Source organism: Lethenteron reissneri, chromosome 45 (genome assembly GCF_015708825.2).
Source record: "Lethenteron reissneri isolate LAM-NWPU_2019-01 chromosome 45, ASM1570882v1, whole genome shotgun sequence".
Lineage (NCBI taxonomy): Eukaryota > Metazoa > Chordata > Hyperoartia > Petromyzontiformes > Petromyzontidae > Lethenteron > Lethenteron reissneri.
Genome location: NC_083823.1, coordinates 2075799 through 2092084, shown reverse-complemented (window position 1 = coordinate 2092084; position 16286 = coordinate 2075799). Strand labels below are relative to the sequence as shown.

The following is a 16286-nucleotide window of genomic DNA, read 5'->3' as shown; positions in this document are numbered from 1 at the left end:
CCAAACATGTCAACGCAGTACCCTCCTTGAGACTCGGTGAGGCTTTCCTCGGTAAACAATTGGCGTTGCAATATCGTAATTCTATTGTTACTTTAAATTATCGAGGACATTTGTTACTGAGTGTCAATAGTTTTATTCCTTCGGGGTCCGGCACCCAAGATGTTTGGCCAATTCCATTTTTTTTGTGCTCGACTCGTTGTTGGACGAAGAAAACCCACCACACACATACGAGGTTGATGGCACTCGAAGCTCTGCACGGATGGATACAATCCCCAGACAGACCTACTTATGTGAGAGATTATTATTTTGTACTGTGCTTAACAATGAACCAGTTATGATCTGTACAGCTCTCCGTACCTCCGGCGCGTGTCGTTTGGGCACGATGCTGGCACGACGTCCGACGTTTCGCTCCGCACATTCTCGCAGAAGTTCGCAGCGCGGGGAAACGAAACCCCTTTGTCGGAGGAACAATCGCACGCTGCACAGCCCCCCGCGGTATCGACCCGGCAACTCTCATCGGTGGGAGCCACGGCAGCGGTTACTGATGCGCCGAACTCGGCACCCGCAAAATTATTGTAAACGAACGTAGAACAAAAAAAGCTCCTCATAACGGGGTTCAATCAAACACAGTCGCTGTTAGAATGGAGGCTGCGACACGGTAAAGGGAGGGGAGTAATTGGTGGGGAGCGGTCGTGCAGTGCGCTACGAATCTGACGACCCGAGGTTCCATTCCCGACGACTATCCGAACCTTTCCTGAGCCCCTCCCCCTGGGTCACCTCGGCCTCAAAATGAGTACCGGTTGCTGTGTGGAAATATTAACACTGGGGGAGTCCAAAGGCGGCCGCTCGTGATGCTGGCCCACACCGCCCCTCGCCATAACAACACTTGCCCCAGCAGTCTGTTGAAGGCCATGGTGGGGGGGGGGGGGTCTTTTGTCTTGGTAATTGCTAGGGAAGACTGCTTGCTTGGCCGTTCATTTTGTTTACACGGGGATAGAAGCGCGGGGCGCTGTGATTGGTCGCCGTGGAGCGTGCGACGTCACCGCGTTTGTGTCGGGACACCTGCTTCCTGCCGGAAAGCAAAGCACGCGGTTTTGTGTGTTTTTTGTTTTAACCTCCTGGGAAATGAGGGTTGTTGGTTTTTCCCCGCCCCCACCCCCCCTCTTTCTTTCTGAGTTTTAGTAACTTTGACTGCGGTGTTTTTTGTTGCAGTTCATTTAATTCGCCGCGCTTGCTCGCTTGGTTTATTTTGAGAGTTTGCTTTCGTTCGGCGTCGTTTTTTGCAATTAAATGGTGATTTTCGTCGCCATCATTGTCGGTCAGGACCGAGCCTTCCTGCAGGTTTTTCCATGTGTGTAGTAGCCTATTGCCGGGGCTTCCAAATTCCTGACTACGGCATGCTTCTCCAAGCTTACCATTCGTCTCCGTTCAACTACAAAGCGAGTGGTTAACACGCGGCACGCGCCTGATGATTTGTAAACACGTCACAGATGATGACATCGAGTGCTCGGTCAAATTAAGATAGTGATCGTGTGTGCACGTTTGTGTAAGTGTGTCCCATTGTGGGGCGCGGTGGTGTAGCGATTAGCGCGCACTGCGCTACGAACCCGGCGACCCGAGTTCGATTCCCACTCATGGCTAACATCGGTGACGATTACACTGGTCAACACACTTTTTCTGGCATAAGGTATTCCAACGGTTATAAGGTAATTTTGGGGTGCTGATTCCAAATCTGGCATCAGTTTTTGTCTATCACATCAGGTTTTTGAGATATCAAATATTGCATTTTCAATAAAAAACTGCAGAAGAAAAATGTTAAATAAATGTGGATATCTACATAAAATGATATTATAAACACACTATCCTAAAACTACAGCACCATATTTTAACACTAAAGCAGTCACCGACTCGCAACAACTCGCAATCATAAGGGACAGAGTTAATTTCGGGTAAAATCAATGAAAATGGGGTATGCCGATAGCATAAAAATGAGATGTGATAGAGCAAATCTGAGACCAGATTTGGAATCGGCACCCTGAAATTAGTCTAAAACAGCTGCAAAAATCCAGGCCAGAATTTTTTTTTTTTGACCAGTGTTATCTGAACCGGTCCTGGGCCTCCTCCCCTAGGTTGACTCGGCCTCAAATGAGTACCTGGTGCGGTGTGTGAACGTTGCCACTGGGGAGACTAAGGCGGTCGGGCGTGGTGCTGACCGCCCACCCCCTCGGGGCGGCGGGAGCGGGGGGGCGGTGGAAATCTCTGGGCCACCGAATAAAGGAGCAGCCGGGCGTGAATATCGACCGCACGATCACCGCCCGCATTTACGTCCACTCAGCCAGAAAACAACACGGTGTCCACAGCACGCAAATCCCTTCCCTACGGACAAGAAATAATTGGGATCCCTTTTTTGCCAGTATCGAAGTATACGACAATAAGAATAGGTTTCACCCTTTCTGGCCATAAGACAGGTGCTTTACTGCCAACAAAGGTCCCATGATACAGCTGCTCTCACCCAGAGCTATACATTTTCTGATACTTGCATTGTCCCTGTACTGTGCGCCTTTTTGAGTTCTCTCTGGTGAGAATAGGCCATAGAGAAGGCTGTCTGGTGTACTCCAATCGGTTTCAAAGACGATGCATATACAGTAAAACCTTGGATTGTGAGTACCTTGGTCTGCGAGTGTTATGCAAGACGAGCACATTTTTTCAATAAATATTAATTTGATAAACGAGCGAGGTCTTGCAACGAGTAGTACGTATGTATACGCTTTGTCTGCCGAGCGTCACGTGATCACAACTGATATACGAGTGCTTTGATATACGAGTGGTTTGGATTACAAACACGTTTCCAGAACGAATTATGCTCGCAATCCAAGGTTTTGCTGTATAATGATAATCAGAGCATGTTTGTTTGCATGTTCGCCACAAGTACCGTGTGTGTGGTTAATGGAGACTTGATTCCTTGCAAAATGTATCTATTTGGTGTTTGAACATCTTAACACCTCCTGTTTTATTTCTCGAAGTGGTAAACGCCTATTCTTATTTTTTTCATAAAACACTTGGCTACGCAGGGCGCCACCTCACCGCCGTCATAATTTCGTATCGTGGCGGAATTTTCTGAACCGTACAGAGGATGAATTAACGGGGTTCTGTGCGCGCGTTTGCTTTGTTTGATTTGCCGTGCTGTGATGCTGCTTCTGCCGTGGTGTTCATTGTCAGAGGTCGTCGGTTCGATTCCTGCTCCCGGCGCTGGCCGTTGAAACAACGCTCTGTCGACCGAACGGTGTGAACGGGATCACCACAGTCAGTCGGCAGGTCACGTGCGGTAAGGTAAAGTGCGGGTTACTCCTCCCGCATCGTCTTCCAAGACGTCTTGCCGGCGTGGAAGGGCTCGGTCCGGATACCGTCTGGCGAGCGGGAGGGGGGTGGGGGCTCTCTGGAGCTCCCTCCAGTGGAGGCCGTTCTGCCAGCAGTCGCAGTGAGCGGAGCAGTTGCAGAGGCTGTGCCTTTGCCTTCACCTTTAACATGTGAAAAGGCCGAAGTATCAACACTTTGTGCGAGACTAGAGGCAACGGTGTTAATTGGTGGCTCGGTTCCGTCTCTTGGCGCATCGCCACCCAAAGTGCCGTTTAATTTGAAATTGCTTAATTTGCAGCGTTTCGCGGTATGTGACCTTTTTTTTTAAATATCGCTCGGCCCCAGGTGTTGCATAATCCACAGCCAGCGTCTCACAACCCACTTTCTTTTTGAAATCGCACGCATGTGTTTCTAAGACACCCCCCCCCCACACCCTTGCTCGTATAATACATGCACTCGACTCGCGCCCAATTCTGTAAAGAGATCTTCATCAAAGGTGGCTTCTTTTTTTGCTTTACACCTTCCCTTTTGAAGTAAACGTTTCTGTCGTGTTTAGCCGTCATCTTGAGCTTTCATTTTTTTTTAATGCGTTGTGCGGTGGTGGTGTCTTTGAGTCTGTTGTCGAGCGGCAAAGATGCACGCCTCCATATTTGTTGAACAAATTATTTGCTGCTGCTGCTGCGTTGGCAGTGGTGCACAAGCACAGTTGACGACGACAACAACAACAACAACAAAACTCGACGCATTTATCAATAATAGTGTGTGGCCTCAAAAGGGGAAAAATACATAATGGGTGCCGTTTCGTGCAAAGGTGCTTCGTCACAGCACATCGGTGGAGTCTCAATCTATACATCTCTGGCCCCATTGGGGGATTTCCACAATCCCGTGAGGAGAGATTTGTTTGGAAAGGACACGAGTCCCAAGTGCCCGTTGGTCTGTACCTTATTTCTCGCGTCTGCTCACGACGGCAGAGCCTGTCCAAAATACCCACACGATGACGTTGTCTTTGTAGTTATTTGTCGTTTATACGCAATGTTTTATTTTAATATTTGTTTGTATCACCTGAAGGGACTAAGTTTACCTCCAGTACTCACCCAAATTGATGGCGTTTAAGTGCTGCTTTGAAGTTTTCTCATTGTGTCATTTTAGTTTGTGCTTGCGGTGTTTTTAAATAGCGTGATTGGGCAGTGGAATTGTGTCCCCTTAGATGGTATGAGGACCATTGATGAGATTTTAAGTTTCATTGTTTTTTATTTTAATTCGTTTTAATAGTAGAAATGTTGTTTTTCCTCCCTTTAACTGTGATTCTTAAATATGTTATTGTTCGTTTTTAATTTAAGGTTAGAAACCCTTTATCTGTGCTCTCCAATTGCTTGGGTGAATAGTGGCCCAAGTTTTGCCCAATCTTGGCCAGCTTGGGCAAAAACGTAATAAACTAAACCCAACTTTTGATCACGCTTGTTTACACACGAAAGTCTCACCCATGTCTCATTACACTTTTTGGCAGGGGTCCTGCTAACCTTTCACAATAGATAAATATCCCAATTGAGTAATTTGCGGGTAACTTTTTTCAGATTTTTGGCCAAAATTTCGATCACGACGCCCGGAGCACAATGGCCTGCTCTTCTGAATGTCACGGGATTGTTTATTGTCCACTTTGAAGTGGACGTCGTGCATCTTTACTGTTCTTACATCTGCATATATGGCCCTAAAATCCATCGCGTTTGCACCGTTAAACACAGGAGCACATTGGACTCGCCATATCCTTGCAGCAATCGTAACAATATTGTGCATCTGGTTCGCACGCTGTTATTTTTGCAGCACAAGGCTATCGCAAAGGAAGGTGCTGCGTTTCACACCGAAGGAAACCAGGGGACCCGGAGAAAACTCGTGCAGGATAGAGAGACAAAATACATGCCCCGCATAGAAATGCACCCCAGTCGGGAATCGAACCCAGGTTCTTCTTGGCTGTGAGGCACGAGTGTAATTACTGTGCGACCCGACCGCCCATTAGATGTCTTACGTGAGCATCGAACCTCCTCTAGAAGGGTTCGGGGTGGGGGTAGCAACAGGATGAGAATGTGTAACATTGGCCACGAAACAAATCGGGTTCACACGGCAATGTCTGTCGAGGTTACACGGCCCATTGAGGGTGGATTATCTTCAGACATTCTTACCAGCAATTTGGCTTCTAAAAGCCAGTTGTCAAAAGCAGCGTCTCCTTGAGTGGTAAATAAATACAATGCTGCAATTACACGTGTCTACTGTACAATAACAAAAGTCATAATGGCACTCATGATTTCCAGCTCGATGTCAATGCCCTGTCGGATGAACGTCTTTCCTATGCCGTGTGGGTAATGGGCGCTTGTTTGACGGTACTTCATCACCCGGGTCGGTGCGGGTTGACGAGAGTTGCGGGGGAAGAGGTGGGGGAGGCGGTGGTGCCGGGTGCCCAGGATTGGTCAAGGTTACCCGCTCATCATGCGGGCCACAGCCACCAATAGCGCCCAAGTTCGCCAGGTTGGTGGTGCGGGGTGCTTTAACATGGAGAGTGCCTCCAAATGCATAGAAATATGCATCTAGAATATTTGCCTGCTATAAATGTCCACATTCGCTGGGAACTCTCTGATTGTTGTTGCCTTCTGCGTGTGGGGTAGGGTTGCGAGATTCCACATGTCCCCCCCTCCCCGGCTTGTTCCTCGTAGAATTCAGGACCTGGCACCTGCGTTTTGCGTTGGTGTGTACCAGTTGCTTTGTACCTATATCTGGAACCGATGTCGTGTTGAACGTTTTTGGCGGACACAGGAAAGTTAAGTACCTGGGGTGCAACGATGTGTGCTGATGAATCGTGAGAAGGAGAGATGAGAACAAGGGATGGATGGCTGAAATGGCGAGAGATGACTGGTGTGGTGTGCGATAAGAGGGGGGGGGGGGGTCCCCGTTTGGTTGAAGGGAAAAGTGTACAAAGACGGTGGTGAAGTCGGTGCTGTTGTATGGGGCCGAGTGCTTGGGCACAAAGTGGGAGGAGGACCACGCTATGGCTGTCGCAGAGACGATATTTTGGTGAATGTTGGGTTTAACAAGTAATGACAGGGTGATAAATTAAAAAATGAGATGAAGACTCAAGGTGGTAGAAATCACAGAGAAGATGAGAGATGTCCAAGGCTGGTGTGGTTCAGGTCATGTGGAGAGACGAGCAGGAAAATGATGTGGGTCAGAAGGTGGAAAGTGATGCTAGTGGAAGGAAAGAGATCAAGAGGAAGAAGGCAGAAGAAGAGGTCGGGGGGGGGGGGGGCAATGTGACACGGTGACCCGAGGAGCGGATAGAGAGATGGACAGGGCAGCGTGGAGAAGGCTGGCAAGGAGAGCTGAACACTCCACATGACGTGTGGGACAAACGCGTGGAAGAAGGAACGTTTTGATAATATACCTCGTGCTGACTGAGAAATGTCTGCGTTTTCTGTGATAAACTCAATAATTCGCTGAAATCATCGTATTATATAGAGGACTGCAGAGCTTGGGCAACTGCTGGTACCGACGGCTCCTCACCGCCTGGCTGCTGCTGCCTTCTCGCCCATTTGTTCTTCCTCGGTGTCTTGAGCCGAAATCTGCATGAACGTTGAGCGCGGTGTAAAACTAAAGAATCTTATTACGACAGCCACACAAAACCCAGCCGGAAATCCCAGTTTTTATTTGACTGCTTATTCATTTATTTGTATGCACGTGCACCGAAGCAGCATGCCCTTGCAGTCATACATATTTAATGCACACAGGCACCGCTCCCTTATCTTTGTGTTCACTCACGCCGGGGTCACTGCTGCGGCGGTGCCGGGGTCACCGCTGACTGGACCTGCAATCCACGCCTCTGCGGTTCATTTCCTTCTAACCGGCGTGGTAGTTGAAACAACGGCGCAAGTTTTTCAATGCCCCCCTACGACCCCAACCTCTCCACCTCTGTCCACCCGGCACTACAAATGGGTACGACCACAGTCTATGATCGGACGGGCGTGTGTGGTGGGGTCAAATGTGGGTACACCCACCTCCTTTCATGAAGTCTGGCCAGCGTGCAAGAGTGGGCCAAAGAATCCTAGTGTAGGGCCCTTCTGCCAGCAGTGGCGTGAACTAGCAGTTGCAGGGCTGCACCTTTTTTTACTGTCCATAGGTACGGACACATTTGTAGAATTACAACTGAACAGTTTTCCAACGCAACGCCTGATCGACTATTGAAGCCATGCATTGCAGCTCCCGCAATGCATTGCAGAGCCCCCGCAATGCATTGCAGAGCCCCCGCAATGCATTGCAGAGCCCCCGCAATGCATTGTGGAGCCCCCCGCAATGCATTGTGAGTAAAGGGTATGATGTTGAATAGCAGCGCAATGCGCATGCACCTGACTGTGAGAAGCCATCGCCTAGATCGGCGAGAGCCCAGTGTTTTAAAATAACTCCCCGTTTGATGATTGGAATAATTATATTTGTGTGTTGGATGACTCATGGCAGTCCCCAGTGAAAGATGTGCACTAGGAATATGCCCTTTCTGGGCACTCGGTGTATTTATATACATGTGTATGCATGTAGTAGGCAGTACACTCACTGGGTGTATATATAGAGGGTAGATTGTTAAATATAGGAATAGCATAGAGGTCAATGTGCCATGCTCTGCACATGATCACCTGAGTTCAATTCTCGGTCAGTTTAAGAATAGACTCAAGACGGACTGCTTTAAAAAAATGTTTGATCTTGCTTTTTTTAACCTTTTACCTACCCTGCCATGCAGTAGTCGGGCGACACAGCTGCCATCTGTAATCCAAACTGAGTAACTTGCACGTCATTATTTTCTGCACTGCAATGTTTGGCCCTATACCAGTTCATACTCTTAGTTTTTTGGGTAAAGTCACGTAGGTAAAAAATGAAATAAAAATTATTATTAATAAAATAATATTTTTTTATTATTATTTTATTTTTTATTAATTTTAATTTCATTTTTAACCTACGTGACTTTACCGAAAAAACTAAGAGTATGAATCCTTGCAGTCACGAAAGCTTCAAATCTAGAACCTATACCAGTTGCATTGTGCAGTTTTCCTTTTGGGAGAGCCGGTGGAACCCATTGCAGAACAGGAGGAGAACATACAAACTCGACACGCAGAAAAGGCACCCGAATTGGGAATCGAACCCATGTTCTTTTCGCTTTGAGGGCACAAGCATTACAACCCTGCCACCAAAGTATTGTTAAATAGAAGGATTTCACTGTGCCCTGAACCTGGCAAGCCAAGTTCAATTCCTGGTCAGTTTAATAAGACCTTATAATAATGGCTTTTAAAATTAGCTTCGAACAATCGCTCGTGCACATGATCTGTGGAAACGGATAGATACTTGCTTTTTTAATCTTGTGTGAAATTGTGCGCTTATTTTCGCAGTAATTGGTGGTTCTTGTCGTTGCGTTTACAGATTTGTGGGCTTTTCATTCTCTTCGAGATGCGGTGACGTGTGAGGCGCGTTAGAAATATTAAATGACCTTGTTTATCGGGTGGGGGGGAGGCATAGAAAACTCTTACGGAGGGGGGGAGGTGTGTGGAGGACAGGGAGGGGGAGTGCACGACACAGTAAATGGTAAACAAAAGATAAAAAATATATAAATCGCGAATGCAAATTTAGCTCCCGTTCGGATTTGCTTTTTAAATCCTTTATATTAAGTTCACTTGCTTGTGCGCTTACGACCGTGCAAATCTTTCGGTCGTTTTTAACCCACTTCCCGTGATCCAATCGAGCTGACATTTTGCACACAGACTCGTTGTGCGTGACAATTTATTTTCGTGAAAATTTTTTTCCCCAAATTTTACACTTTTTAGGAAAAAATAAATTATATTTAATTACAAATTGCTTAATGGTGGCAGGCAATCATCTGACCCATAGGTGGCAGCCATCTCAAGCCAGAGGACAAGAGGACTCTAGCCGCCACGCATATAAAGGATTTATAGTGAAAAACTTTGTTTTTACGGGTTAATTTTTTACCCATTGTAGCATTCTGCCCTTGCTTCCCCCCCCAAACGTCATTTTGCGCGGCGATTTTTCGCCGACTCCATCGGCATTACTGATGGCAGACATCACCCTCCCCCACTGCAGGAGAAAAATGAATACAGACGCATCTGGAGAGAGACGATGCCACGCCGTGCGGACGCTCATGTTGGCCCACACTTGGCGACTTAACGTGTGCGCATTGCGATGTTAATTTGTTTTTTTTTCCTGTGCCGACAAGAAAGAAAATCCTGAATTCTGGTCGTTGAAAAGGCCTTTCTTTTTTTTTCTTCCGAAATAACGGGATCACCAGACGTGTGTGTTAGCGCCTTAAGGGAGAGAAGCAATGCTTTGGGTGGTGATTCGGATGGAGATCATTATTGTAGCCCCCCCCCCCGCCCTCCCGAGTACACAGTTTATGTGCTTTAATAATAGAACCATGACCATGAAAAACGAAACAAAGATTATTTTTAAAAATGCCTCCTAGATTTTTTTTCTTTCCCAGAATGCTTGTAAATAGCAAAAGTCAATTTCTTCCATTTCAGCTTGTATTTCAAAACAATACATTTCTCTCGGTGCTTGAACTGAAAGAGAGGGACGATGTCGTTTTTCAACTGGGGGGCATATTTTATGTTTTTGTTGATCTCCTCTCTGAGCGGCCGCAGATTAACCTTTTGGAAAAAAAGAAATAACAAATGGCAGAATTTAGTCGGGGAAAAATATATAAGCCCCAGCAACGACAAAGGCAAAACGCGTCAGTGAAAGCGGCACGTAAACATGGGGATGCGTGCGTGCGTGCGGAAACACTCGCAAGATGTGGTGTCCCGGGAGAGGGTAGGCAGATTCGTAACAGCTCCAGCCAAGGAACAGCTGTAACCCATGCACCAACCCACTCGTCCAATATTATTATTGTTATTCCGCTTGTTTGTTCAGGAAAGCCTCACTTGAGTCTCGTAACTCTTTTTCAGCAGAGGTGCTGACACCTTTTTGAAGTGGGGGAGTGATTATTGCTGCTGTGCGTAATCCCAAATTGAGTAATTTGCGGTGCCATTTTCATCAATTTGGCAAATTTTGGACCGTGACGCCGGCACACGACGGCCCGCTCTCGCGAATGACGTCACGCGGATCTCTCGCGCCCGCTGCGAGGTGAAGTGGGTGACGCGTTTCCGCGGTTACGTCGCGGTGTTAACCAGGGCCGCCTTGCCGCATTAGAACCGTGAATCTCCGCAACGAGCGGCGAGTGCGCTGCCACCGGGGCCACCCCGTGTGAGTGGCGTCCCGCGCGTGGGCCTTCTCCGTTCGACGTGCTGGCGGGGTGACCATTTTGCCACGTCGCGAAAAAAAAATCAATGGCGATTGTCGTAAGGGAAAGGCACTGTAATGGCGATGTGGAATTCGTGCCACTGGAATGGGCATCGTCAAGGGGGATGAGAACTGCCTGTCGCTCGCTCATTCGTGGCAACTGGTTGCAGACGGTGGCGAGATGTTAACTCCCTCGCCTGCTTTGCAGGAGATCATGGGGTTCGAGCCCGACCCTGACGCCTGTGTGTTTTTTGGAGTTTGCATGTTTTTCTACCCGTGGTCGCGTGGATATTTCTCCAGGTCCTTTGGTTTTTCCCTCCGCATTTTAGAATCGACGTCACACGTTCAAGAGTATTTGCCTGCTATAATTGACCACATTCAGCCCTGTGGACCCTTACCTGGTAAAAGTAAAAAAAAATGTTTGACCCATTTTGTAAATGTTACCACATTTCACGTAGTCGTTACCACGGTGCAGCTTCATAATTCGAAACATTTCCCTTGTCCTTGCGTTCCTCGAAGGACAACATTTGGTACTTCCAATTAGTGAGGTTGCCTACGTATGGTGCGAAAGAAGTTAAACATACATATGTACAGCGGCTCTCTGCGCTTCTCATCAGAATCTTTATTTATCTTTCTAATGTGCAGTTGTGTAAGGGCATTGCCTTATTCGATTATGTGATATGCCTCTGCCATCAATTAGCAGCATCTGGGGAAAAAAATAAATTTAAGTTCCAAAGTAATGTCCTTTTTGACATGTCATTTATATGGGACTGGGTCAGGTTACAGAATATAAACAAAAAATATTTTTAATAACAGGAGCGCACGACGTATTTATTTATTTATTCGAGTGGAAGCATAGTTGTCTATCGGGGAGACTTTGCCGTTTTCATGATCCCTGAGATCAAATGACGTCGTGAAAATTGGCAACCGCGTCGTACGCGAGAGGCGCGCAGCGAAGCGAAGAAAAGGCGAAACGAAATAACAACACCTCGGCCAGCAGCCAGCATGCATCGTGCACCAGACAGCTGATCCAACAGCAGCAGCAGCAACGACGTGAACAGCGGACAACAACACGGCTCCTTGTTAGAAGGATTACTCGGCGAGTTTCCTCACTAGGTGACTCTGGACGCGGCTTGCGAGGGATAATGATGACATCGCGAAGCGACGTGCCTGGTTACCTGCCCGTGCGACTCCCTTCTCTAAATCCGAACCCGAGGGGTCGGCCTTCATTCCAGTCCCTCCCTGGGCTTTCAAGTTCAAGGAGGAAAGAGAAAGATTCTGGTTCTTGCAAAATATCTGCTTAGCTCTTTGGGCCTTACCAGCTGAAATAATAGTCCCCGAGTCTTGGGCGTGGCTAGTATCCAAGTGTCACCCAGATTGTGTTTCGTGACTTTGTCGTAAAGTTTTTGTGCTCTGTACGTCTGGAACAAAAAAAAATTTATTCAGAAGTTCTTTACCCAGGGCTCACTCGGCGTAACCATGCCACAAGTATTTTAATCAGCGCTGCTTGACAACACTTCAATGCTCATAGTAACGCATGTGCGTTATTAAAAGCGTTGCCGTAGTAGGCAGGCCTGCATCCAGCAGTGGATTGATGTGGGCATATTAACTCAAATGTTTTTTTTTTATTGACGTGGTCGGTGGCATTTGTGCCATCTCATATTTATTATTTTTTTTTTTTTATCCAGCGTCTGGCTCGTAGATATTTTGCATCACTCTTGAAACCGAATGACGCAGTAACAATGGAAACCTGGGAACATTGGGTGTGTCAGTCTTGCCATATGAGCATTCGGGCATTAAACAACAAAAACTCAAATGAAGCATGAATAATTGTAAAGATGCCTTGTTCTCATCTCTAGATACATGAAAATTCATCCGTTACCTATATTTGGCGAATTTTTACATTTACAAATAGAATATTTCCTGTCATTTTTTGCGAATCTGCGAACCAGCTTGGCCGATAACCATGCATCCATTCTTTGATTTAAACCGATTCTTAATGCTCGGGGGTAGGTGCATCGTATCGCGCAGGTGAGAATCGGCTATCGTGGAGTCCTATCTCAGAATCGGAATATTTTATTGAGACTGCAGGAGGAATCTGAAGAGGTATGAAGCTCTTTACACACGGACGTCTAGTACGGGCACAGGGGCCACTATCTGCCGTCTTGGAAGGTGCGTGTGTCCTCGCTGAGTCACAGTAAGCGCATTCGTGGACTCGCAATTCCAGAGTTCGCCGGTTCGATCGCCTGGTGCGGCAGCGGAAAGGCCTCGTGCGGAGAGTCTCTTAAATCCCCTCCGCCCCCCCCCCCCCGGCAGCATGAACGTTATTGGAACGATCACGTGTGGTGGGGTAACAGGTTGGGAATCCCGCGTCTCCCAAACACGTCTGGCCAGCGTGGAAGAGTAGGCCAAGCGTCCTCTTGAGAGAGAGCCGCATTTTCTAGAGCTCCCTCTGTCCCATGGGCGGGGGGGGGAAGGGGGCTTCTGGCCTAGCACTGGTGCAAGCAAAAGCGAATCCTGGGGCCGCACCTTTTTAGGCGCAAGCAGTGGCCCTGTCGCTTTGTGCCCGGGTGGTGGTGGTGGTGTTGTTTCCGTTGTTCGGCTGACAGAGACGAACGTTTGCCGCGGTTGCCTCTCAATCCACTCCCCCCCCCCCCCCCCCCCCGTTGAGACCACAAATGGCAGCAGCCGCCGATACCCAATGAGGCGCATCGCAAAAACACAAAAGATGGCATGGCAACCGGAGGTTTTTCACATTTTTTGAGCATTAAAAAATATACATATATATAGGTCACATCTGCAAAGATCCAATCTACATGGTGCTTGTTGTCTTTTCACAGTAAGACTTTTGTGCAATTCCTGCAAAACAATTTGGGGCAGCCGATGGAATTCTTTTTCTTCCCATTTTGTAGAATTTTCAGTTTTGACCGTGCTGGTCGTCTGTCCCCGGTGTGGCGTGTGCCGTCTGCTGCGAAGAAGATGGCAACCCCCTCCTTGCGCTACACACACGCACACGCGGAGTAGGGGAGGGGGGTACATTGTGTCTGGCTTTAAACAACGCGTGCGTGAAAGGTGGAGGTGGCCAGGTGTGTGTAGAGTGGGAAGATCCGCGCACCGAGGCTAACTACAACTTAATGACTTTCATCTTACCAGGTAGGGCCCACTGTGTGTGTACATTTTTTTTCACCGCACCGTGCATAGGGAACCGTGCTGATCGGTGGTGTGCGGGGAGGACAAATGAAACGCCAAGCTGATATAGCACTCTTTTAGAAGCGACCTGGCCACAAATGATAGCTCCACCGAGTGGCTTATCGCGTGGAAATTTGAAAGCAGCCAAATGCTCTTAAACGCGTGATTTATAAATGTGGAGGGGGGAAAAAACGGAGGATCCGGAGGAAAAAAAAATCCACGCGACCACTGGGAGAACACGCACACTCCAAATGTACAGGCGTCAGGGTCAGGTGTGATCCCACGACCTCCTGTATACTAGGCGAGGTGGTTAACATCTCGCCACCGCGACGCCAAAAGTCGGCACCGCTGTGATCCTGGCTTCATGTGCATGTTTCTGCCACCCGTGAATAAACCCGGTCCTCGGGCGTAGCGAGGTAATTGGTTTCAGCCCGGTCGCCAATGGCTGCGCAAAATATAAACATAGTTGAATTAAGTTTTTCACATTTTTCCTTATTCCTGCTCGGAAGGTGCTGCCACCTCCCCAGTGTGTGGCTACGAGGTCACTCGAAGGGATCGCGGCAGTAGTTCTGCGCGGTCTCCTTCTGCGGGCCACTTTCATGCATCGGGCGACACTCTGCTTACCGCCAGCGCTCGGAGGGGAAGCTTTGGCCTATTGACACGATGCCCATGGCACAAATCGGAATGAACCTGGGCAAAAAGACAATCGCGGATGCTGCTACAGTCCCTTCGGTATCGTCGCTCTCGTGTGCCGGGTGTCACGGCCAACGTGCCGGGTGTCACGGCCAACGTTTGAACATTTCCTGAAAAAAACAAATGGGCTGCTCCTGCGTAACTATGGTTACGTGGGCCCCGTGGCAATGGAGATGATGAAACGGAATGGCTTCTGATCTTGCGAAAGGGTGATTCTGTTAATTTGCAGATTCGAGTGCAATATTTGCCCATAGTTGGGTCTGGTTTGTGAGCAGCGAGGTGTTTGCTATAATTTGAGAGTCGGGCCCTCGCCACCGGCAACTGCTTCCACTCACCAGAGCACTGACAAATTCACAAATATCACCACAATCACACAATTGGCACTACCACGATCACTCCCACCACTCCTACTGGCACCACCACGAACACTACCAAATAGAACAAAGATCCCCCGTATAACCTTAAAGAGACGTTATGGCAAGTGCTGTTCGCAGAGCACCTATGAAGGGTGGCACGGCACACGAGGGGGTGAGTGGCGAGTACTACGCCCGGCCGCCTTTGTCTCCCCAATGGTGATGTTTACACACCACACCAGGTACTCATTTGAGGCGGAGTCGACCTAGGTGGAGGCCCAGGACCGGTTCAGATAATCGTCACTAGTGTTAGCCGTGAGCGGGAATCGATTTCTGGTCGCTGGGTATGTAGCGTTAACTGCAACACAACCACTCCCCACACGAACACTACCACCACCACCACGATCAGTCCACCATCAATCTTACTCACACCACCACGAACACTGAACTACCACTCCCAGTATCACCAGCACCACCTCGAATAGCAGTGCTTCCATCATCATCAGTATCATTACACCACCACCAACACATTACTGTCACCCACTACCACTCTCACCCTTGCCCACCCATAAACCACCAACACCACCACCACTACTAACCCAACACCCACCACCACCACCGTGGCCACCATTACCACTACTAACCAACACCCACCACCACGACCATCACTGTCACCACCGCTGCAACAAGTCGCCACGAGCCTTCGAGTCAAAGTGCATTTGTGTTTTTTTATTTCACCACACAGTCCACTGCCGATAACGATGTCCAATTATGTGGCTGCCTGCTTGGTATTTAATTAATCGCTGTAACATTAAAAATAAAAGCTTGTCACAGTAATAAACTGACCAGAATTGGCGATGCAAGCCACGTTTTTAACTGCCGGGCGATAATTATTCTGCGGCGGCTGCTGCTGCATGTTTTCAATTAGTTTTATGAATCTGCTGCTTCTGTACACGTGACTGACTGTGCAAACATTAGGTTTTATTTTTAAGGGACGTTTTTGTTGTTTTTATCCTGCACCTCTCCGTGTGTAGCATTCGCCGTTGCCGTCTGTATGCGGTCGGGTTCAATCCTCGTGCGATTTAGCAGTGCGCCAGATGTGGGGCGTGTGATTTAACGTTGCGGATAACGGCCTCTTTGAGGGCTCGTGCGTGTGCACGAGATGGAGCAGCCATCGTGCCGAGATTTTCAATAGGACGGACGATGAAAAGTAAAGCAATTAAAAGTGATTTCTTGCTCAAATCAGCATTGAGCTACTGGTGATCATCTCCCGCTTAAAGCCCCCAGAGCGAGCGGTGGAAAGTTCACATTCCTAATGGCCGGGGCATAGTCCATCCATAAACAACCACTGTTAACGTGCCCACAAAGTGGTATTCG

The 16286-nt window shown here is 48.2% G+C and overlaps 1 protein-coding gene across 5 annotated transcripts in view; it reads left to right on the top strand.

Moving 5' to 3' along the window:
- Positions 1 to 16286, top strand: part of ARRB1 (arrestin beta 1) — a 61549-nt gene that overhangs the window by 21935 nt on the left and 23328 nt on the right. The gene's annotated exons all lie outside the window — the stretch shown is intronic.